Genomic DNA, 22,991 nt, shown 5'->3' with positions numbered 1-22,991 from the left:
CTTCCTCCTGCGGTGGTCCTACCTCTCCGAAAAGAGACCTGCTTCCTGTGTGTTTGTCTTTATATAGTCTTTCTGTTCTGCCTTCTCATTGGTTGTAAACCCAAACACATGACTGCCTCGTCACTGCCTGTATGTACAGCCCTCCAGGTCTTCTATGGTATTGAGATTAAAGGCGTGTGTCTCCAATGCTGGCTGTATCCTTGAATATACAGAGATCTACCTAGCTCTGTCTACCAAGTGCTGGGATTAAAGGCGTGCACCACCACCGCCATGCTCTTGCTATGGCTCTAATAGCTCTGACCCCCCGGGGCAACTTTATTTATTAACATACAATTAAAATCACATTTCAGTACAAATAAAATACCACCATAAGTATGCATCATTTAAAGTAATAAAAATTGTGCTGGTTTGAATGAGAATGGCCCTCATAGGCTCTTATGTTTGAATACTTGGTTCCCAATTGGTTGGAACTATTTAGGAAGGATTAGAAGATGTGGCCTTGTTGGAGGAAGTTTGTCACTGGGGACAAGCTTGAGGTTTCAAAGGACTCAGTGCCATGCCCAGTACGTTCTGTTTCCTGTTTGTGGATCAGGATGTGAGCTCTCAGCTACTGCTCCCATGTTTTGTTTACTTGCTGCCATTATCCCCACTATGAAGGTCATGGACTCACACTCTGAAACTGTAAGCCCCAATAAACTCTTTCTTGGGTAAGTTGCCTTGGTCAGGGTATCATATCACAGCAATAGAAAAGTTACTAAGACAAACTAAATCTTTAAAAAGTATATATTTGGAAGGAAAAGAATGTCTACAGACAGAGCTATGTTCAGAGTGTTGAGAGTATCATCAATGACTTTGTGTTGCAAGTTGATATGGAGACTGTGGTGGGGAGGAATCGGGTATGTGCTTCTTCACCTTTAAACACTGTAATTTTCTGGAAACCAACAGGCTGGAACACAAGTTCAGTCTGAATAGGGAGGACTGATACTGGCCCAGCCAGATCTATAGTTGAGTTCGGCCAACCCTGTCAGTCATCTTGAGGTTTCAGACACTTGGCACTGAAAGGAAGGATGACTACTGCCATAAATGGTTGTGATCTAGGATGCCGTGAAGTAGGTCATTGGCTTCCTCTGCTGTAGGGACTGGAACAAAAGGAGTATTTGTGTTGGCCTTGGAGTCTAGTGGTGTGAACCAGGTCAGAGCATGAGTAACCCTTTAAGGGCACTCGGGCCAGAGCAGCTACCTACCAAGGTCTCCCACCAAGGAAAACTCTTTGGCTTTGAATCAATGTTCTGTCTGATCTTTAGTGTGTTGGGGAAGACAAGCAGTGCCCCGTGTCCAATGGAGAGAGAAGACAGAGTTTTACCCAATTCTGCTTTTGCAGAGCATCGTTTGCTGCTCTTCATACTCTCCTAGGATTTGACTTTCTTCATGATATTTGTTGTGCCACAAAGATTCTCAGCCCCAGACATAATGGAATTATTGCTGATACTTCTGAATGTCATTGGCTTGTTGTTTGAAAGACAAATGTTTTTATTTTTAGAAGAACATACTAAAGTATTTATAGGTGGTTTACTAATGTCTTCAATATTTAAATGTTTCAGCAAATGTATAATAGATAAACCTAAAACAAACTATTAGAATGGCTGGGTGGGTATGGTGGTGTACACTTTCAGTCCTAGCACTCAGGAGATTAAGGGAAGAGGATTTTGAGTTTGAAGGTAACCTGGACTACATAGCAAGATCCTATCCCTAATTATGGAAACAATAAATGAACAAGCGAAAAAGGCAAACAGGTAAAGAACTGCTAAGTCCAGGTAAGGTTTACTAAGCGTATGAATATTCACTGTTCTATGCTTTCCATTCCTCTCTGTGATGAAATGCTTCATAAAAAAAACTTGGAAAGGGAGTGAAGGAGGAAAATTTGTAAAGCGGAGTTGAGTTATGTAGGTTTCTTGGACCCAAGAAGGGGGTATGAGTGGGCTTTGGGGACCAGGAATCACTGAAGTTTATATCTTAAATTTTTTTGTATATGTATATGTATATGTATATATATATATATATATATATATACATATATATATATATATATATATTTCATTCCTTCTTCTGGAGGAAAGGATTATTCTTTGTAACTTTTCTTTGATTCTCAAAGGTATCAATTAGTTCCCACCCTCAAGGTTAAACATCAGGGCCTAAAAGGAGAGAGAAATTTTAATGCATCTTATCATTTGTAAACATATATACAAGAGAAAAATAGTTTATTGTTGATACATCACAAATACTTTGTTATAAAATATAGACTCTTTTTTTTTTTTTTTTTTTTTTGGTTTTTTGAGACAGGGTTTCTCTGTGTAGCTTTGCGCCTTTCCTGGGACTCACTTGGTAGCCCAGGCTGGCCTCGAACTCACAGAGATCCGCCTGGCTCTGCCTCCCAAGTGCTGGGATTAAAGGCGTGCGCCACCACCTCTAAGTATAGCTTTTTTGTCTGTTTATTAATTTTTCTTAAAACTTTTATCATTTTAGTTCAATTAAAATTCTTAGACTTTTACATAGGTTTAAATTATTGTCAACATTAACACATTTTCTAATTTTAAATTAAAATAATATATTTCTAGATTATAAAATTTACATAGACTCATCATATGCAAATTTTTAACATGTAGAGATGTATGAGAGATGACTCAGTGATTAAGAGTTCTTCTTGCTCTTGCAGAGGAAGGACCCAAAACGAGTTGGGTTTCCTGTACCCAATTCATGGCAGCTAACAACCATCTGTAGCTCCCCACAGGACTTGACCCTCTCTTCTGGCTTCTTGAGGCACACCCCCTCACACACACATAAATAAATAAATAAATAAATAAATAAATAAATAAATAAATAAATAAATAAATAAATGAATGAATGAATGAAGGAAGGAAGGAAGGAAGGAAGGAAGGAAGGAAGGAAGGAAAAAGAAAGAAAGAAAGAAAGAAAGAAAGAAAGAAAGAAAGAAAGAAAGAAAGAAAGAAAGAAAGAAAGAAAGAGAAAGAGAGAGAGAAAGAAGGAAGGAAAGAAAGAACTAGATCTTTAAACAAATGCATGAAGAAGGAAGGAAGCCACCGTTAGCCCATGCTCTAGAGGGAGTCACTATTAATTAAGCTGCCCCCCCCATACCTCCAGGTTTCACGTTGCCAGTTAATTGTGGTTGAAAATGTGTCTTTTTAAGATATGTCTACACTAAACCTGTCCACATACTTTTTTCTTTTTTGCGAATCCCTAAACAATACAATGTAGCAACCACTGACCTGGTGTTCTGGTTGTGCCAGGGATTTAAAGACAGCTTACTGTGTGGCAAGGCTGGAGAGAAGGCTCAGTGGTTCAGAGCTATTTGCTGTCCTTACAGAGAAGACCCGGGTTCAGTTCGCAGCCCTGCTACTCTGGCTCTGCTTGTTCTCTTTTGGCCTCCATGGACACCTGTTTTCATGTGCACATCAAAAGAAAAAAACAAAAACAAAAACAAAAACAAGTGATGGTGTCTTCGTTATATGCAAATTTAACCTATTACTTTGGTATCTATGTGATGCAGTGTCTTACATCCATTATCCTTCATATACCATATATCCTAATGTATTTCTTTCATATCCCCCCCCCTCCGCCGCCGCAAGACAGGGTTTCTCTGTGTAGCCCTGGCTGTCCTGGAACCAGACTGGCCTTGAACTCACAGAGATCCACTGACCTCTGCCTCCCAAATGCTGAGATTAAAGGCACATGCCACCACAACCAAGCTTTAAAAAAAAAATTTAAAGATGCATTTTACTATTTTAAAATGTGTGTGTGTGTGTGTGTGTGTGTGTGTGTGTGTGTGTGTGTGTATGTGTGTGTGCACATGTGTGCAGGATCCTAGAGGGGTGAGATGTAGGATCTCCTGGAACTAGAGTTGGTCATTAGTTTAGGCTTATCCCAGTAGCTCTTATAACTTAAATTAACCCATTTCTATTAATATACATTCTATCATGTGGCATTGCCTCTCTTCTGTCTTTCACCTCCTGTTTCTTCTCTGTGTCTGGCTGGTGACTCTGCCTTTCTTCTTCCCAGAGTCCTCTCTGTCTCCGCAAGTTCTGTTTAACCTCTTCCTGCTTAGTCATTGGTCATGTAGCTTGTTATTAAGCCAATCAGAAGGCCCCTTGGCAAAAACACATCTTCGCAGTGTGCACAAAGATTATTCCACAAACTAACTGACAGGTGATGGGAACAGAATAGTGCAAAGAGCAAGTGTTGTGGCTGCCTGCAGACGCCAGTAGTTTGCCAGCCTTCGGATCCCCAGTGTCGGGGGAGCCAGGGTGCCCCAAGAGGGAAAGCCAAGAGAGCTAGGGGCAGTGTGTTATTTGCCTTCCTCTGGCTTTCAGCACTTGGTAAAGACCTCATCACATTTTCATTTAAACCAGAATAGTTTGTTTACTTACACTTACATGTGTAAAGCCCCAATGAAGTATCTTGCACTTGATGAGAACAAAACACATCGATTTCCCCCAGTCCTAGGTGAGCAAGTGCCTAGGAAGCATTTGCATCACTCTGTGGTCAACAAGACTGGGGTGGTCTAGATCCAAGCACACCTGCTCAAGGCCTTGAGTTTGCTCCTAAGTAGCACTCAGGCCTTAGCGAACTTGCTCAATGACTCTGAAGCCGTTCTCTTACTTGTAAAATAGATTCGTAATAGTTTCCATTTTACTGAGAAAGGGAAAGCATTAAGTAGACATATCCTCATAATGACGGCTAGTATCCACCAAGAGCTTGCTTCCTAAAGGGCACTGTTTTCAGAGGCACTTCTATTAGTCAGTTTCTTATCACTGAGCACAGCAGTTTCGGTCCAAGGTTGGCTGGACTGCCTGCTTTGGGCCTGAGGTGAAGCAGGATACTGTGGAGGCCATTGCGCATGCATCATGGTAGCCAGGAATCAGGAGACAAGCTATATCCTTCAAAGCCACTCCCCCAGCGACCCTCTTCTCCAAAGAACCACTGTTCTCTGCAGTTCTATTGATTCCTATAGTCTGATCAAATTTTGAATCCGTCAATGGATTAATCCTCAAAACTCTCATGATCCAATGACTCCTAGAAGCTCTAACTCTGAGATCTGCTTTATCAGGGACCAAGATTTTAGTCCATGAGCATTGGCAGGGGTGGTGGAGGCAGTGGTGATGATGGTGGTGGTGAGGGTGGAAGTGGTGTCTGTGTGTGTGTGTGTGTGTGTGTGTGTGTGTGTGTGTGTGTGTACATACCTGTGTTAGTTACAGTTCTTGTTTCTGTGACATGAAACAGTGTGATGAAGGAAGGATTTATTTGTGCTCAGGCCATCCTGATGGGGAAGGTATGCTGGCAGTAATGAGGGTGCATGCTCGCATCTTGGGTGATCAGGAAGTAGAGACAAGGGAATGCCAGCACTTGGCTGGCTCTTCCTTTATTCTGATTTTATGTAGTATAGGTTCCAGCCCACGGCATGGTGCTGCCTACATGATGGGTAGGTTTTCTTCATTGAGTTAGTCCTTTCTGGAAATACCCTTATACACACACACACACACACACACACACACACACACACACACACACACACACATTCTTTACTGATGCCTGTGGCATTTTTTAATTCATTGAGGTTGATAATGAAGAATAGCCACCACAAAGCTATTCCTTCTCAACTTGACTCCCATCCACATCACTTTTAAGTTACAATGTTTGTTTGTGCTGGTTAGGTTTTTTTGGTTTTTTGTTTTTTTAACTCGACTCCAATTAGAAAGAACTTCAGTTGAGGAACTGCCTCCACCAGATTGACCCGGGGGCATGTCTCTGAGGCATTTTATTGATTAATGATTGATATGAGAGGGCTGAGCTCCCTGTGGGAGGGGCTACCCCTAGGCAGGTGGCCCTGAATCGTACAAGAAAACAAGCTGAGCAAACTATGGGAAGCAACCACTAAGCGGATTCCTCCATGGTCTCTGCTTCAGTTCCCAGCTCTGGGTTCCTACCATAGGTTCCCCTGATGACGGACTATAAACTGTAAGCTGAAATAAACTCCTACCTCTCTACACTGCTTTTTGGTCATGATATTTATTATAGCAACAGGGAAGCAAACTAGGGTCACATTCAACCCCTAACCCCCTTGGGCTCGTGGCCATCTCATAATGCAAAACATACTCAATCCAATTTCAAAATTCCCCCATGGTCTTTAACAGTTTCAACACCATTAAAAGTATAAAAATCTCTCCTGACACTCAGTCACACTCTTAGCTACATACCTCTTTTTTAAAAAATGTAACAGCCGGGCGGCAGTGGCACACACCTTTCATCCCAGCATTCGGGAGGCAGAGCCAGGCGGGATCTCTGTGAGCTCGAGGCCAGCCTGGTCTACAGAACGAGATCCAGGATAGGCACCAAAACTATGCAGAGAAACTCTGTCTCGAAAAACAAAAAACAAACAAAAAGTTACATACAATAAACAAGAACGCAGAGTAAATGTCCCCATTCCAAAAGGGAGAACTAGGAAAACAGCAAGGGGAGAGCAAACCTAAGCAAGTCTGAGGCCAAGTAGGGAAGGTGCTAGCCCTGCAGATGCCCATCCAGCATTTAGGATGTAGTAGCACATACAGCGTTTCTCTTGGGCTGGTTCTGAGGCAGGCGAGCATAGGATATAGTTTAGCTTGGGACCCCATTTGGCTTTCAGTTATACATACCACTTCCTTGTACTAATGCACATGCAAAGCTTGCTTCCTTCATCTGAACAAAGTATGTTCACATCCCTCTTTAAATGACGCCTCCAACAACCTCAGAACCTCTTGAGACACACCCCCACATCAGGCTACAGGTACTTCCATCTCTGAGGGATAGTGTAAGTTTCTCCTCTCCTGGTTATAATCAAATTTGTACAGTTTCTATTCTTGTGTATTCCCAACACACCTAGGTATTAAGACTGGAAGGGCTGATCTGGCCTGAAAGTGGTTTTGGGTGCGTACACAGTAGGGCAAAGCTTTGTATCCTCTTGTAACCTTTTAAGGGATAATACCCTATGTACCATCTCCTGCCTACACATAATTGCAAATGCATATAATTTAAGTCAGATTCATTATGGGAAGGAGCATTCAAAGTTAAAGAAAGTATTATATAACCTAATTTATTAATCAAAAATATAAAACCCACCCAAAACCACTCAGCAGCCAGCTCCTTCTCTTGAATTCCATAGAAGTCCTTCTCAGAACTCCCTTGAGTTCTGCCATTTATGTGGTCCACTGTCCATCTTGTCAGTGTATCCTTCTTTAATCTATACTGTCCTTTTGATACAATAAGTTTATATTGCATCTTTTGCAAATCTTTGTTAGCCTTTAGTGTCAATTCTGTTGTGGGATAATCTTGTACACTGTGAAGATGTGTTTCACCAAGGTGTCTTCTGAGTGGTTTAAAGAGCTGAGTGGCCAATAGCTAGACAGGGGAGGATAGGTAGGATTTCCGGGGAGAGAGAAGAAGAAGAGATGAATCTAGGTACATGGAGAAGGCAGCAAGACATGGACCAAGTCAGACATACAGAATAGAGGAGAGGTTAAAAAAAAAAAAAAAAGCTGTGTGGCAGAACATAGATTAATAGAAATAGGTTAATTTCGGTTATAAGAGCTAGTTGGGGACAAGCCTAAGTTACAGGCCAACTTTCATAATTAATAAGGAGTCTCCATGTCATTATCTAGGGGCTGGCAATCCAAAGATATTCTGAAGGGAAAGCTTGCTGCACAATTCTCTGAATAAGAGGCCAAGAGTCTGGAACACCCAGCTCAAAACTTGATCATGGGTAATGTCCACTCAGCGTCTGTAGTCTTGGTGAATGTCCCACGTTTCTAGATATTACGTTACATGATATAATAATGACAAGATCATTTTGTCTCTACTGCAACTTGGCTGCACGTACTCAGGAGCTCCACTCAGGCGATCTGCTTACATGTTGACTAGCTTTGGCAGCTTCCTGGAACCTTTGTGTATGCTTCTTCGACCCACCTCATTCTTGCTTCTTCGCATTTCTGAAAATCACTCACCGTGTGTATGATACTAAGTTCTTGCTGCCAGCTCCAGAAAGAGTCTGCGCCCTCGGGTCACAGCTGCAGCTGTTTGTCTGTGTGTCTTCCCGGCTGAACATGGAAAACACTTTCCTGAGTGGCTCTGATGCAGCATGATGATCTCGGTGTTCTCAGCTCAGTCTCTGTTTTCAAATGAGTTTGCACTGTCACACGCTTGCTTTGGATGCGTCTTGCCATCAAGGTACCTTTCCCTGTCTTCTCAGTGCAGAGTTTCAAGTTTCTCTTCAATAGCACTAAGTATAGATGCTCTTCTTCAAGCCTCCCATGTCTGAACCTTCTGGTGAGACTGCTTGAGGGTACTTGCCACCAACCCCAAGGATCCGAGTTCGATCCCCAGAAGCCACATGGTAGAAGACCGGAACTGACTTCTACAAGTTGCCCTCTGAGTTCACACACACACACACACACACACACACACACACACACACACACACACACACACACACGTTCTCACTCCTTACTTCACCCAACTGCACATTTTACATCCTTATCCTTTGAATTCTCACTGTAAATCTCATTAAAGGCAATGAGCAGTAACTGCGCCATAGTTGAATGTTATGCTACCTTGAAAATGCCTCTGTCAAACAACTTAGTTCATGACTTTTTTGGGAGACAGGCCAACTACGTCCCTATTATTTGCCAGATGTAAAATGAATGGCCCCTAGTCCAGTTCCCAATGGAGTCCTTATTCTTCTATGAACCCCCACGAGCCCGGCCTCCACGGCTTGCATTTCTCTTGGCATTCTGGTGTTCTACACTCCACAGGGATGCTTCATCAATCTCTGCTTACAGCATTCTCAGGCTTTGCTAGCCCGCGGCTCTAACTCTTTCACATTCCTCCTACAAACCAGTTCTAATGGCGTAAGAACCGCGTTCGGTTATCGTGGCAGGTACCCCACGCTCTGACACCAATTTTCTGTCTTAGTTATTTTCTTGTTGCTGTGATAGCATGCCTGATGAGAAGTGATTTAAGGAAGGGGAGGTCTTCTATGACTCAGGGTTTGAGGGCACAGTCCATCTTGATGGGGACAGTATGTAGGAACTTGAAAGGCTGCGTGCTCTCATCTCAGTGGACCAGGACATAGAGAAAGGAAAATGCCAGCACTTGCTTGGCCTTCTCCTTTTCCTCTTTTTATTCAGTCCAAGACCCAAACCCATGCGACAGTGCTTTCCGCATTAAGGACAGATCTTTTTCCCTCCGTTAATCCTCTCTGGATAGCCTCACAGGCACACCCGAGGGTGTGCCTTCCTAATGCCCTTAATCCAATCAGGTTGTCAGTGAAGGTCCATCATACTATCAAGACCTTAACAACGCTAGGTACTAACATCCCCATTTCATAGATGAGAAAGATGAGGCACAAGGGACAGGAAAGCCAAGTCAATCTCCCTTTGCCAGGTCTCTGCCTGAAGCAGCCATTAGAAGGCTCCAGCCGTCACACAGGAATGTGCTCAGAACCTGGGTTCAGGGTGAACCAGACCCCGGCTGATTGCACCTGGTGCTGTCAATACAAAGAGGGAAGGTCACTGCTTGTCTCCCTCTGAAATGATGCAGGCTATATCCCTGGCCCTGGCTTTCCCATATTCTGTACATAAGCTCCCACTGGGTTATGGGTAGGAATTAAAGGAAAGAGAGGAACTATAAGGAGAGAAGAGAAGAAGGAAGGAAGGAAGGAGGTAAGCTGGAGTACGATGATGTGGAGTGATGTGCCTAAGGTCAGGCAGCTATTGGATAGGAGAACAGGGTTTGTACTGAGTCTTCACATCTATTCACTTTGCACAGTGTCTAGCCCCCACAAGCTCTTCATTGGATGTTTACGTAACTAGCCAGGTCCCACCTGGTAAACATGCATTCAGCATGGGCACAGGACTGTCTTTCCAGGTTGGAGGAGAGCTCTGTGCCTATTCCCAGTGGATGAGAGGACACGCTCACTTTGAAAAAAAGGATGCATCTATGAGTCTAGTGTTTAACTCTTCGAAATAATGGCATTACAGCTCATGTTCGAATAACCTCACAGAAAAGGGCTTGGCCAGGTGAAGAACTTTGCTACTCACTGTTCCAGTCAGCTGCTGAGACTGGGCTGCAGCCAGAGTGATGACTCTTCTCCCATAGGCAAGAAGGCAAAGCATGAGGGTGTTACCAGGAATGGAGACCTGGACGGGCTTGCAGGCCTGGCACCCCGCCGAGTCACACCCAAGTGGTGTGTGCTTGCCAGCTTCTGGGCTAAGCTATTGCCCTGAGAGTCTGGGCAGGGCAGGCAGCCCTTTGCTTGCTGATTCTTCTGTCTCCTGGGCAACAGCCTGCAGCAGGCTGTGGTCACCCGTGGGAATGCTCCTCCTGAGTCAGCAGGGCCTGGAGTGTCCCAGGGCGTGGCGGTCTGCTCTTCGGGTCCTCTTTATCTTGTAGGATGTCGCTGCGCCATCACGGGTTCACAGCTAGAGCTGCAGGACACGGGGCTGTTTGGAGACCCCTGCTCTGGGGCCCCTTCTTTGGCTGTTGAGGCATGCGCCAATCATTTGAGGCTGGGGGGTTTTCTGACTGCGAGTGTGCTGATATGCCGAGCATCAGGCGGCAGCTGGAGGCGTTAGTTCTAGATCAGCCCCTCTTCTGGTTAGCTATATGAATTGGGATGATTCACATTCTCTTCTGGACAATTAAATAATGCCAGGCCTGTTTATGTCCCTGGATTATGTCGAGATCCAAACGAGATGCTGGGTGCAGGCTCTTCAATTCAGTGTTTGATGTTACACTGACTCAAGGAGCCTGTTTCCTATACAGCTCCATCTCCCTAATTCCTCCAGACGGCATGCCTTTCTGAGCATCTGGTCCATGGCTGGATTCTGAGATCCCAGTGGGATTCTTGAGAGGCAGGGGAACATTAGGGAGCAGGCTCTGGAGGCCCGGGGATTCAGCCAACATGTTGTAATTGGGGAACCTGCCTTTATCTCCTATTTAGGTGGTTGGGATCTCATTCCGTTAACGGGAAAGTGATTTCTTCCTCAGGGCCTCTCAGCCAGCCATCTACCAAGTGTTCGTGAAGCCTCCTGCTTCGGGGATGAGGCGTGCCCTCAGAATACAGATTTCCTTTCGGAGGGTGAAGAGCTGTGCATCCTGGGAACCAAAGATGATAGAGAGGCCCTGAGGAAGTTGGTTCTCAGTCCGGTCAGAATCATACCACAGAGGGAGGGAGCACAAGGGGAGGTTCTGCCAGGGATGGCGGCTGCTGGGACTTGGTTCCCTCCATGCCCCCTGTGCATTCATGTTAGGAGCCACACAACCTTTTCAGTTGGCTTGGGGCACAAGGAGACAGGGGTAGTATCAAGAGTCACTTTCCACGCGTCCAAGAGGGTCGCACTCCAGCCTGTGCGCGCGGATGGACACCCAGCTTTAGCTGTACCGTGACTTGTCGTGGTGGCGTGGGTGACCCTGGCTCCAGGACTCCTGAACGTCATTCTGACCGGAGGTACCCCCAGGATCTGAGCCAGGAGAGCAACAGACTGGAACTGGGCCCACAGAAGGCTGGGGGTTGGGGGAGCAGGGATGTTTAGTTTGGAACATCAGACTGCTCTTCGTAGACCCAAGGAGCCGTTAACCCTGTCAGGCTTCCGTTTCCGTTTTCACTTCTTCCACTCTCTAGGGGAAAAAAAACGTGTGGCCGAATGGAGGAAAGCTGTGCCAGGCTCTCTGAAGTGACGAGGAAGGAACTGGCTAAGCCGTATGACAGAGGCCGTGGGGAGGCTGTTTGAGATGTATGGGCTGAGCCTGGATCTCCAAGTCCTGGAGGACTTAATTTCACAGAGTTAGCGTCTGTTCCCACCTACTAGTCTCTTGACAGGTTTCCAGGGGTTTCTCTGTGAGCCATGAAAGTATTTTGAGGATGGCCCTGTAGGCTCCAGCCCCACAGTAGTGTGCCTGGGGGGAGGGGGACATGTCAGTTTCTCCTCCCTCTGGGTTTGCTGGGGGAGGGGGGGAGGATGGTTCACATGTATCATCCTGATTTCTGATGAGCACTGCCCCCCCCCCCATGTTTTCTATTCCTATTTTATTTTTGACTTCTTGTTCTTGGCACAAGAATCTGTGGTGATTTGCTCCTAACAATTACCTTCCGCCTCGAGAGTCGTGCAGATTGCTTTAGGTATGTTCGCTATGAATCTTGGGCCGTATTCTTTTTTAGAGGGGCTGGAAAAGTAACCAGAGGATTGCCACAGCACAGGCTCACTTCCTCAGCCTTGTGTCCAGACAACGCTCTGCCTCCTGATCTTAGACTCACACCTTGTGGCACATCCGCACTTGCGTGGACTCGATCCTTCCTCCTCGACGAGGACTCCAGGGTCTCTTCCAGTCCTGTGCTTTTATCGTAGAGCTTCTGGGCCTCTCTTTCCCTCCCAAATGCTACTTCTCCTTGGCTCCCTCTCTCTCTCACTTCAGTCCTCACCTCTTTCCTCTTTCTCCCTTTTAAAAATCTGTGGTCCTTGCACGGCATGGAAGCGGCTGTCACGTGCTTCCTGAAGAGACATGCAGCCCACCACCAGCATTAGTCGTATGTATTTAGTTCTTGGGGGAGGGGAAATAACAAAGGAGTGAACTCCAGCCGTCATTTTATTCATCCGAGATGGTAAAGTCCTAGTCCATTTCTGCACTTTGGCCTCTTGGATCCTTGTCTTCAAACTCTAGCGTAAAGACATTTTCTTGGTGCCACTGCTTTTCAAGGTTACATTTCTGAGGCCTCAGGAAAACGAATCAGGCGCGTGATTCTGTGGAAGTCTGGGTGAACTCTTGACGTCACAACGACTAGACGTTAGTGTAGGCACTGAGGACAAACTGACTGGACAACTTCCTACCTTCAGGCTTTCTGAGTCTCCTTCTGGGTGAAGACAGCTCATGGCACCCTCAGTGCTAGGCAAGGTGACACAGCCACCCCGCAGAGACTTGAACTGGGTTTGGGTAGAGGTGGACTAGCCAGGTGGCCTCTCAGATGGGCACAACCATCTGAGACTTTCAAAGGAAGACAGGGTGGTGTGGACAAAAGGAGGGGTTTGGAGCAGCGATTCTCAACACGTGGGTCACCGCAACCCCCTTTGGGAACCCTCTGCCTCCAAAAAATATTGATGTTGCTATTTAGAACAGTAGCAAAATTGCAGTGATGAAGTGGCGATGAAAATAATTTTATGGCCAGGCATGATCACACACGCCTTTCATCCCAGCAATGGGGAGACAGAAGCAGGCGGATCTCTGAGTTCAAGGCTAGCCTGGTCTACAGAGCAAGTTCCAGGACAGCCAGAGCTACACAGAGAAACCCTGTCTTGAAAAATAAACAAACAACAACAACAACAACAAAATAATTGTATGATTGGGCGTCACCACAGCCTGAGGAACTATATTGAAGGGTCACAGCATTAGGAAGGTTGAGAACGGCTGCTCTAGAAAAACAAGGGAACACGAGAGTGTTGACATGCTGAGACGCCAAAGGGCAGCTGGGTGCAAACAGACGCAGTGGAAGGGAAGAGTCACACCAGCTCTTGCATGGGGGGTCATGAAAGTCTGGAATTTGAGGAGGAGAATTTCTGAACCCTTCACCAGGACTTTCTGCAGGACACTCCCGATCCCAAATGGATTCCTTTCCACACTGGGAGGTGCCCCGAAGGACTACCCTGCTTGTGTTTTGGAAAACCCTTCAGGCTGCTAACACTGGGAGGCCAGTTCCTGGGACCTTACTGGGCGGACTTCACGAGTGGCAGGTTAGGACTCCAGTGTGCTGGAGGCTCACTGAGCACATGTCTGTACCACACACCCAGCGGCATGCGCCTTTACCCCAGAGCCATGTGGGCTCCGGTTTGACCCATGGTTTCTGTGGTTCCCCGCCACACCCTCAGATTGTTCATCTCAGCTGTCTGCTTGAAGAGACCTAGAATCATTTGGGAGATGTCTGTGGGGGATTATCTTCATCAGGTTAACTGAGGTGGGGAGACTTGCCCATTATGGACAGTATCACCCCTTAGGCTGGGATCACTGATGGCATTAAAAAAAGAGGAAATAAGCTGAATACAAGTATTCACCGCTCTCTGCTCCCTGACTGGGCACAGTGTGAGCAGCTGCCTGAAGCTCCTGCTGCCTGTGACTTGTCTGCCGTGATGGACTGATCCCTGGAACTGTGAGCCAAAACCAACCGCGTCTCCCTAAAGTCGCATTTGTCAGGGTATTGCATCACAGCAACGGGAAGATTAATGAAGACATCCCCCTTACCATGGCCTTCTCTTTACCAGAACATGTCCCCAATTGTTTAGTGCGGCTCTGATTGCAAGTGTACCACGCAAAGCCTCCTGGGCATTGTCCTGAAGACGCAGTGCCTACACAGATGCCCTGGGCCTCTGGTAAGGGAGGTAGAGGGTCTCTGTGTGTGTTGCTTGAGCTGAGGTCAGGCTTCCCACTTCCTTCCTACCGGTGTGCATTCTTCTCACCTGAGTCATGGATCAGTTGAACTGGGGAACCCGGCCTCTGTTGCTGCGAACTCTAAGGCTCCCTGCACCTGGCGTGGGAAAGGCTTCAGACCTGTTTCTACAGGCCTTCTGGCTGGGCTTTGGCAGGTCCCTACATTACCTCACCCAAATGAACATCTGCTCCTTCTTCCTGAACAATGAGGGAGGCTTCACGTGCTCAGCAGGCTTCCACCTGTGGGATGCCGGGGCCGGCAGGCCGGGCCCTTCACTCAGGACTTTCCCTCCAAGGCTTTAGACATGTCTGCCTGATAAAGATCTCATGGGGTCAAATGCCTTTGGGAAAACCGAAGCTCACCAATGAGAAAAAAGTCGAATTGACTTTTCAGCATCTCTTTATGAATTGTTATTTTTTAGTTCGCATGGAAGATAATGCATTTTGTGACATTTTTGCACATATATGCCATTGTGCTTTGGTGAGACTTATATTTCATTACACGCCACCCCCCCACACACACACACACTTTATTTTTTTTGGTTTTGGTTTCTTTTGGTTTTTCAAGACAGGGTTTCTCTGTGTAGCTTTGCACCTTTCCTGGAACTCGCTTTGGAGACCAGGCTGGCCTCGAACTCACAGAGATCCGCCTGCCTCTGCCTCCTGAGTGCTGGGATTAAAGGTGTGTGCCACCACCGCCCGGCTTGGTTTTGGTTTTTTGAGATGTGGTTTCTCTGTGTAGTCCTGGCAGTCACTAGGTAGACCAGGCTGTCCTCGAACTCACAGAGATCCACCTGTCTGTGCCTCCCTAGGGCTGGGATTAAAGGTGCGTGCCACCACTGCTGGCTCATCCCCCCTCTCGTTCCTCACTCCTTTCCCTTCAGCCCTCCTCCTCCCCTCCCATTCTTTCTACTCCTAAATTTCGATGTAGATTCTGCATCTCCTTCTCACCATCTTTAAACTGATACGACATAATGTGAGTCTCCCAGACATGCTCAGAGTGTATCTTGCCCAGTTCCTGTACCCGGTGCATGCGCTCCCTCAGGGCCCACCCTTGCCTTTGGACCTGCTTCTCTGCAGGCAAGAAGGCAGCGGAGTCGGTCCTGGGGGCTGCTAGCATCTATGTGCTTGGCTTTGGAGGGGACCGCAGGTAGGGAGGATAGAGAACAGGTTAATCTGGGGCAGTCCCTGCTCAGATGGGCTCCCCCGGTAGAATTATAATTGACACTCACTCCTTCTTCTCTCAAAAGTGCCCTGATTTGGGGTACAAAATGATATGATCCAGAGCCCAGGCACTTGGCATTTTGAGACCCAAAGAGCAGCTCATTGTTAGGGTTTTTCTTCTGCCCACAACACGGTCTGATATCAACCCCGTGACTCACCGCTCGCTCCCCGGCAACATCTGGTATTTGCCAATGGGCGCTGAATTCTTTCTCCCTTATTCAGCCACCCATCCTCACTCCATCTGGAAACTGCCTCACCAACCCTGACAGTCATCCTGCAACGGGGTGGAGAGAACACCAGTGCCCCCAGGAAATGCCACGTTCATGGCCCTTCAGAGTCGGTCACGGCATTTCTGGGCCCCTGGGCATGAGTGAGAGCTTGCGGCTCCGTGTTCGCCGGTTGGTTATGGAACCCTTACCATCCTTCTTTCTCATAAGCTTTGAGCCTGCTTCTGAAGCAGTTGTTTTCCTGCTGGCCGGGGCTCTGCAGGTGTCTGGAGTGGGAAAATGTTGGGGAGCCCTCTTATTCAGGTGAGGAGAGAAATGGGAGGGGAAAGTCAAGTGTGGAGGTTGGGGATCTGAGCTGGGTGAAGTAGAGGCTTGTAGACTTGATTGAGGAAACGAAATTAGACAGACAATTCCAAGGTAAATGATTTTTGTTTACTTTTTTTTTTCTGAGGCAGAGTTTTTCTGTGTAGCCCTGGCTATCCTAGAACTAGCTCGGTAGACCAGGCTGGCCTCGAACGCACAGAGATTCACCTGCCTCTGCCTCCGGAGTGCTGGGGTTAAAGGAATGTGCCAAGGCCCAACTCTCTCTCTCTCTCTCTCTCTCTCTCTCTCTCTCTCTCTCTCTCTCTCTCTCTCCCCACCCCCCTTCGTCCCTTCTTTCTTTTGCTTCTGTAGACCAAACATAGCTGTTTGAAAACCAAAATGTAGATAGATGCTTGCCTTCTCAGACTCCTTAAAGTGGCACCATTTATAGGAAAAATGCTTTCCTTTTATTTGACAAGAGTAAATAGTGTGAAATAGCTTTAGTACTGGCAAAAACCTCAAACAAAACAAAACAAAACAAACCTAAAAGAACAAAGCCCCCCCTCCACCCCACCTCCCCATAAAAACCCTCATCAGTTAGAAACCAGGAAGGCAGTGCAGTGCTGGGTGTCTCTAGTGTGAGCATTAAAGGTGTGCAACACCGCCCCCCCCCCCCAGATCTGTTTTGTCAGGGACAGCTTCAGGTGGAAATCTAGGACCTGACTCTTACTGGGTCACCTCAGACAGTTCCTGTGGCTTCTGTGTGGATATTTCAGTGGCCGTACACATCTGGGACAGACCCTTAAATCCAAGTTTTTCTTGGAATTTAAAGGAAAAAAAAAAAAACTTTTGCCTTCTAAGAACAGTCTTTGACAAGTTGTCGGAATAGAGATCTTATAAAGTACCTGTCCTTTTGATTGGCCATTTTGCATTTTTTTTCCAGCCTCTTCTGTCCCCAAGGCTGCTGTATAATTTGCTTCATCTTCTGAGCATGTTGGAGACATTCATACTTGTTTTTTCTTAATTCCTTTGCTATCCCCGTTAACTGGTATCAACCCCAGGCTCCGTTCGCTTATATGTGTGTTTGCGGTAGATTCAAATTGGCTTTAAATTCCACAGTTTTTTAGCTTGTTCATGTGTTGGAGTCTTCACGATTCCTCTCATCAAACCAACTTATACTAAACAAAAATCTAATCGATCCAACAAAAGCGGCGGGGGCATGTTGGTGGCTTTCAGCGTCCCTCTCCCTCTGTGAGATAACCAGGAGCTCCTTCTTCCTGCTTCTGATTTGAAGACTGTAAGCACTGAAATGTGTATCAATATTTTGTTTCCAATTCCGTTTTAAAAGATGCTGGAGCCTCCATAGATAGCTAATGAAGGGAAGACCTTAAAGAAATATTTATACACGGAAATTGAAATTAAACCCTGCGTCTGCAAGCTCCTCTTCATTGGGCTGATTTATTTTTAGAGGGCAGGCCATTTAATTTAGAAAAGTTCTCCTTTCTTTCTTTCCTTCCTTCTCCTCCCCCCTCTGCTGATTGTCTCCCCGGACCAGGAAGTTTATATGTAAACACAAGCAGTAATGGACCCCTGACCTGCTCTGGGCTTTCAACCCAGTCAGTCCACAGAGGGATTAACCCCAAATACCGACTTGCTCTCAGAGGTAAAATTGTTCCCCAGGCGGGTATCACCAAAAGGTTTTCTCCCCTCTGGGCTTCGCCATTCACCCCACAAATAAGGTCCTCCTCAAAGCAGAGCTTAAAGACACTAGAAAGCAAATTGGCGGCAGACTGGAGCCCGGAGGGTGCTCTGCATTCCCCGAGTCCTCAAGTCCTTTTACTCAGCCTTCCTGGCCCCGGGGATGGAGGGGGTGGGGCTGAATTACGTGGTCTGGAAGCACGTTCTCTCTGTAGTCCTTGATACACTCACTTGGCGTCGGGTGGACTGTTGCCCCCGCCCCCCATAGGGGCTCCCCTGGCCATCCCAGACCTGCTGGCAGGCAAGGGCTGTGCGGGTGCATAGATTAGCATTTATTTGCCTCTGGGGGAGACCGGAGCAGTGGTCCAGGTTTGTTGTACAGAACCTCAGCTACCGGCCTATGAGGAGAATGTCTGTAAACCCTCCGGGTTTACTCTCTGATGCGCTTGTACCGTCCCCTCCGAAAGCGGGCACTGAGAACGGAGCATCAAGCTCTGGGCCGGGTTCCAAGGCAGTCTTAAAAAGAAAAACACTACCCCCTTGCCTTCACTGCCTGATCTGCAGCATTGCTGGGAGTTAGGGTTCCTGTTCTGCATGCAAGCCAAGGAACCTGCAAACCAGGAGAGTTCCTTAGTTACATGGGAAGCATGAAGCTCACCAGAAACAACGTACCTGTGTTTCAGAGTCTCTCAGTTGCAAGTGGGTCCAGAAGTTTCCCATGTTGTTAAGAGGGGGGTGGGGACGGAGAAAGGGCCCGGTGAGGCTCCACACTCAATCGCCCCTAACAGCTGTGGAAAGTTTGATGCAGCAGGGGCACCCAGACAGAAAATTAAAAAACTAATAAAGTCCTCAGTGTGGGGCGCTGGCATCAGGACAGTTTCACTTCTCCAGACACCTAATAAAGAGACATTCCGGGACACTAACTCATAAGGGGGATCTGCAGGGGTCACCGGCAACAGCAGAAAGTAAACCATGGAAACAGCAGCCACTCCATTCGCTGCAGGAGGGTTCGCGGCTTCTCTTCTTCCCCTGCCCTTCGGCTTTTCGTTTTGGAAAAAATGGCAGGACAGAGGAAACCCGGGGTGAGTGATGCCAGGAGCCAAGGCCGTGAAAACCTCTTTCATGGCAGAGTGAGCGCAGGGCTGTTGTTTGACGCTCCAGGACGTGAGGTGATGGTCACTACAGTGATGTTGATGATCCAGGATGAGAGGTGATGGTCGCTACAGAGATGTTGATGGTCCAGGACGGGAGGAGATGGTCACTACAGAGATGTTGGGTGGCTCCTCAAATAGCAGGGGTTTTGAGAATGAAGGTTTGTCCAGCTGCATTTGATGAAGCACCTTCTTCGCAGAGGGTTCCTCCCTCGGATTTTCCCACTGGGCTTACTTGGTTATCATGGAACTGAGTTTGGAAGGGCATTCATGTTGTTTGATTTGGTTTTCAAGTTGGTCCATATCATTTCAAAGGAGGAAAAAATGGTAACTTAGGCCTTCAACTAACCCACCAGTCTAGTTACAATAGTTCCCCTTTATCCACGGCTTTGCTTCCTGTGGCTTCAATTACCCGCGATCAACCCACACGGCTCAGAAAATACTAAACAGAAAAGTCCAAAAGCAGCTAATGCTTTAGGGTGCACACCACTCGCAGGAGTGTTGATGAAGTCCTGGACTGTCCCACAGGGCGCCCCCCCTCCCCCAGCTGAATCTTTCCTTTGTCCCGAGCGCTCATGCTGTATTTTTGACTCACTGGTCACTGGTGATGGCCACTTAGTCACCTTAGTTATCAGATAACTGCAGTGCTTGTGGTCAGTTAATGTAGTTGTTCTCAAACTGTGGGTCCAACGGGGGTCTCATCCCAGATACCCTGCGTATCAGATATTCACATTAGGATTTACAACAGTGACAAAATTACAGTTGTGAAGTAGCAACGAAAATAATTTTATGATTGGGGGTCACCACAGCACGAGGAACTGTATTAAAGGGTCACAGCGTGAGGAAGGTGGAGAACCACCAAATTATTGCTTATTCGATTTAATAATATCCTTAAAGTACACATGCAGGGATGTCCAGGAGGGACCAGAGCATAATTATTAAAGGACAGATTAACTCTGGTCCTATGTGGCAGTGTGACGGGGCAAATGGGAACGACTTCATGAGGTACAGGATTCACTGCCCTCCTACTGGTGGTTCGGAAGGTCCCCAGAGATGTGAAGGACTGCCATACTTGGTGCCTGTCTTCTCTCTCAGAAGGAGAAAGCGCCAGTCTGTAAAGGAAAGAGGAAATCCCAGTTGGTGTGGTTTTCTGGTCTTCAGCGTTGAGTTCAACCCGAGTCTTTAGAAATACTCAGGGTAGCTGTCATTTTCTGAGCAGTGCTCCAGAGACTTTGTCTCCGGGAAGGTCTCCTCAGCAGTGGCTACAAGTGCGACATGTTAGCTTTAGAAAAGCACGGTTCTCCATCGTAGGAATCTGTGAAAGGGCTTCTACACACCCGCTCACCTCCAGAATCCTTGTGGTCTTCTGGCGTGAGAGAAGGGGACAGGGGACCTGGGCCACCCCATCCCGCCCTGCCACTCAGAGGGCACAGGTTGTTGGAACAAACAGCTTCAGGGACCTCAGTTCCCTGCGCAAGATGGAGGGGTGGGAAACGGCTCCGGCACCCCTGTGGACTCCCACGCACTCGCTGACTCCTTGAGGTTGGAAGGTTTGGCCGGGGACTGTATGCCTTGCTTGCCCCTGTCAGAAAGAATGTTTTCCTTCTGGCTTTCTGCTCGGCTGTGGCTTGCCAGGGCCTGAGCTGCAGCCTCTGGGTGTGATGTAGGGAGGTCTGTGGTTTGGTGAGTGGAGTGAAATGTGGGCGTTTGAACTTTGTGTGTCCAGGCTCTCTTCCCCCACCTCTTTTCCTCTCCCTCCTTCATTCCCTCCCTCCCTTCTTCCGTCCTTCCCATTCCCTTCATCCCTCCTTCTCTCTCTCTCTGTTTTCAAAAAAGTCACGGGTCTGTCCATGAGAGTAGCCTCACATTTAAGAAAAGGACAAGCTGCCATGAGGTAGACCCTAGGACACAGGCTGCCTTCTAGAAAACAACTCTCTAAGGGAGACCAGCGAAGCATCTAGTATAATGAATGTTAAAATTCGAAGCGTGGGCTGGGCGGTGGTGGCGCACGCCTTTAATCCCAGCACTCGGGAAGCAGAGCCAGGTGGATCTCTGTGAGTTCGAGGCCATCCTGGGATACAGAGTGAGTTCCAGGAAAGGTGCAAAGCTACATAGAGAAACCCTGTCTCAAAACAAACAAACAAACAAACAAACGAACGAACAAAAAAAAAAATCAAAGCGTGGTAGGGACCCTGGGCTTCTTGATAAATCCTAGTCGATTCAGCAGGATTGTGGTGGATTATAGGACTCTGCATTTCTGAGGAACCCAAAGATGCCATCTGCCCTTTGAACCACAGTTACTAACAAGGGTAGAGGACCCAATCCGTACCTCCCCCAGGCCCTCAGGGAACAAAGCTCCTGGGATGTGGATACTGTCACCAGGATCTCCAGACAGGGTCTCTCTTTTTTTAACACAGGGAGTTTTGTCCCCTTGAAGGATGTCCTGACCCTCCGCCATTGGACATGAGGGCTCTTATGGCCTTTTCCCCCCTTGCCTCCCCAGCCACCAGGAGAAGAACCGGATGACAGGATGAGAAGGCACAGTGCTTCAGTCAGTGGGAAAAGCCACAGTACAGGATTGCCTGAGCTCCGGATTTGGCTCCTAACAACACCCTGGTGCTGAGCAAGACCGGAAGTGATGTTTCAGCAAAGCGGAGAACTGCACTTCATTTAATATACCTTTCTTAATTGGGCTGCACACCAGGGGCACCCTCTTAATGGTGTTATGGTACCAGTGACCTCATTAGGAGGAAAGGACTGATTTTATGACAGGTTTTGGAAATTAAAACAGCAGAGAGACATCTTGTAGGGGGTATTGTTTCTGGATTCTGGAGCTGGGCGGCAGCAGGGGTGGACTGGAAAGGCCTGGGGACTGAAAGCAGTCTGGGACGCCTGTCTGGCCTGACCCTTCTTGGACACCAGATCTGGGCCTCTCTGTGTGTTGTTAAGTCAGGAACGTTAATCCCAGGGCTCAGGTTCTGTAGTGTGTTCAAGGGCTGCCGGGGAAGCTTTGCAGATTCGGTTTCTAGGGCCACACCCTGTGATTCTGACCCAGAAAGCCTGCATGGGGCTTCGGTTAACTGCTCTTCAGATAAAGGCCTTGAGCAGGTCCCAGGCAGGAGGCGCAAAGATGCTGTTTGCGGTCACTCATGGAGGGTCCCGATGACGATGACGCCAGCCAACCCCGGATGCATGTATCATCTTCTTACACCTCCGGGGTCTGTATCTTGCCAAACCCTGGACCAAATGAGATCCCCTGCCATGCCTCTATCACAGCTCCTTTTCTCATCCTTTATGGTTTAATAATGGGGGTCAAACCGGGATTCACTGGTCTCTTGAATGCTAGCCTGCTAGGTTACTGTTTCCTCACTTACAGAACAAGAATGCTACCCTCAAATGTCTAGGTGGGACTGGATTTCTCTTCCTGGCAGTCATTCACGTTTTCCTCCCCTGCAGTCACATGAACTCCAACCTCCAGATTCTGTGTAAATACTGCATTTATAGCAATGGTTTTGCAGGGTGTTCCAGTGTGCCGGGTTGATGATTAATGTGGTTTTCTCAGAGAGCGGCATGCTTTTCTGGCCAGCCAAGTGAACTGCATGAAGGCTCTGCTAGCTCTGCTTTTCTTTATGTCGCCTTGTGGAAGAGGGAATGCGTTGTGTTGCCCGCAGGGCAGAAGAAGCCTCGGTTATGAAGAGGCAAAACCGGGCTCATCTGTAGAGGATTTCTTAATAGTTAGAGGGACCTCCCTGGTTCCAAACCTTTGCTGGCTGTACACTGCCTGCAGACTTCTCCACAGAGCATCCAGTTCTCCATCGTCTGGCTTTCACGGGCTTTGGTAATCCTGTGTCCTCTCCCCAAGTGACTAGAA

General features: G+C 47.4%; 1 long non-coding RNA gene across 1 annotated transcript in view; it reads left to right on the top strand.

Moving 5' to 3' along the window:
- The window catches only part of LOC143268104 (uncharacterized), a 33,052-nt gene extending 11,130 nt beyond the window's left edge, over window positions 1–21,922 (top strand). Inside the window, exon 2 of the long non-coding RNA XR_013043706.1 lies at window positions 21,624–21,922. This is a non-coding gene — a long non-coding RNA (uncharacterized LOC143268104). The remainder of the gene's footprint in view (window positions 1–21,623) is intronic.
- The last annotated feature ends 1,069 nt before the right edge of the window (window positions 21,923–22,991 follow it).

The sequence above is a fragment of the Peromyscus maniculatus genome, chromosome 12 (genome assembly GCF_049852395.1).
Source record: "Peromyscus maniculatus bairdii isolate BWxNUB_F1_BW_parent chromosome 12, HU_Pman_BW_mat_3.1, whole genome shotgun sequence".
In the NCBI taxonomy this organism is placed as follows: Eukaryota; Metazoa; Chordata; class Mammalia; order Rodentia; family Cricetidae; genus Peromyscus; species Peromyscus maniculatus.
Note: the sequence above shows the minus strand (reverse complement) of the source record. Positions and strands in the feature narration are given on the sequence as shown.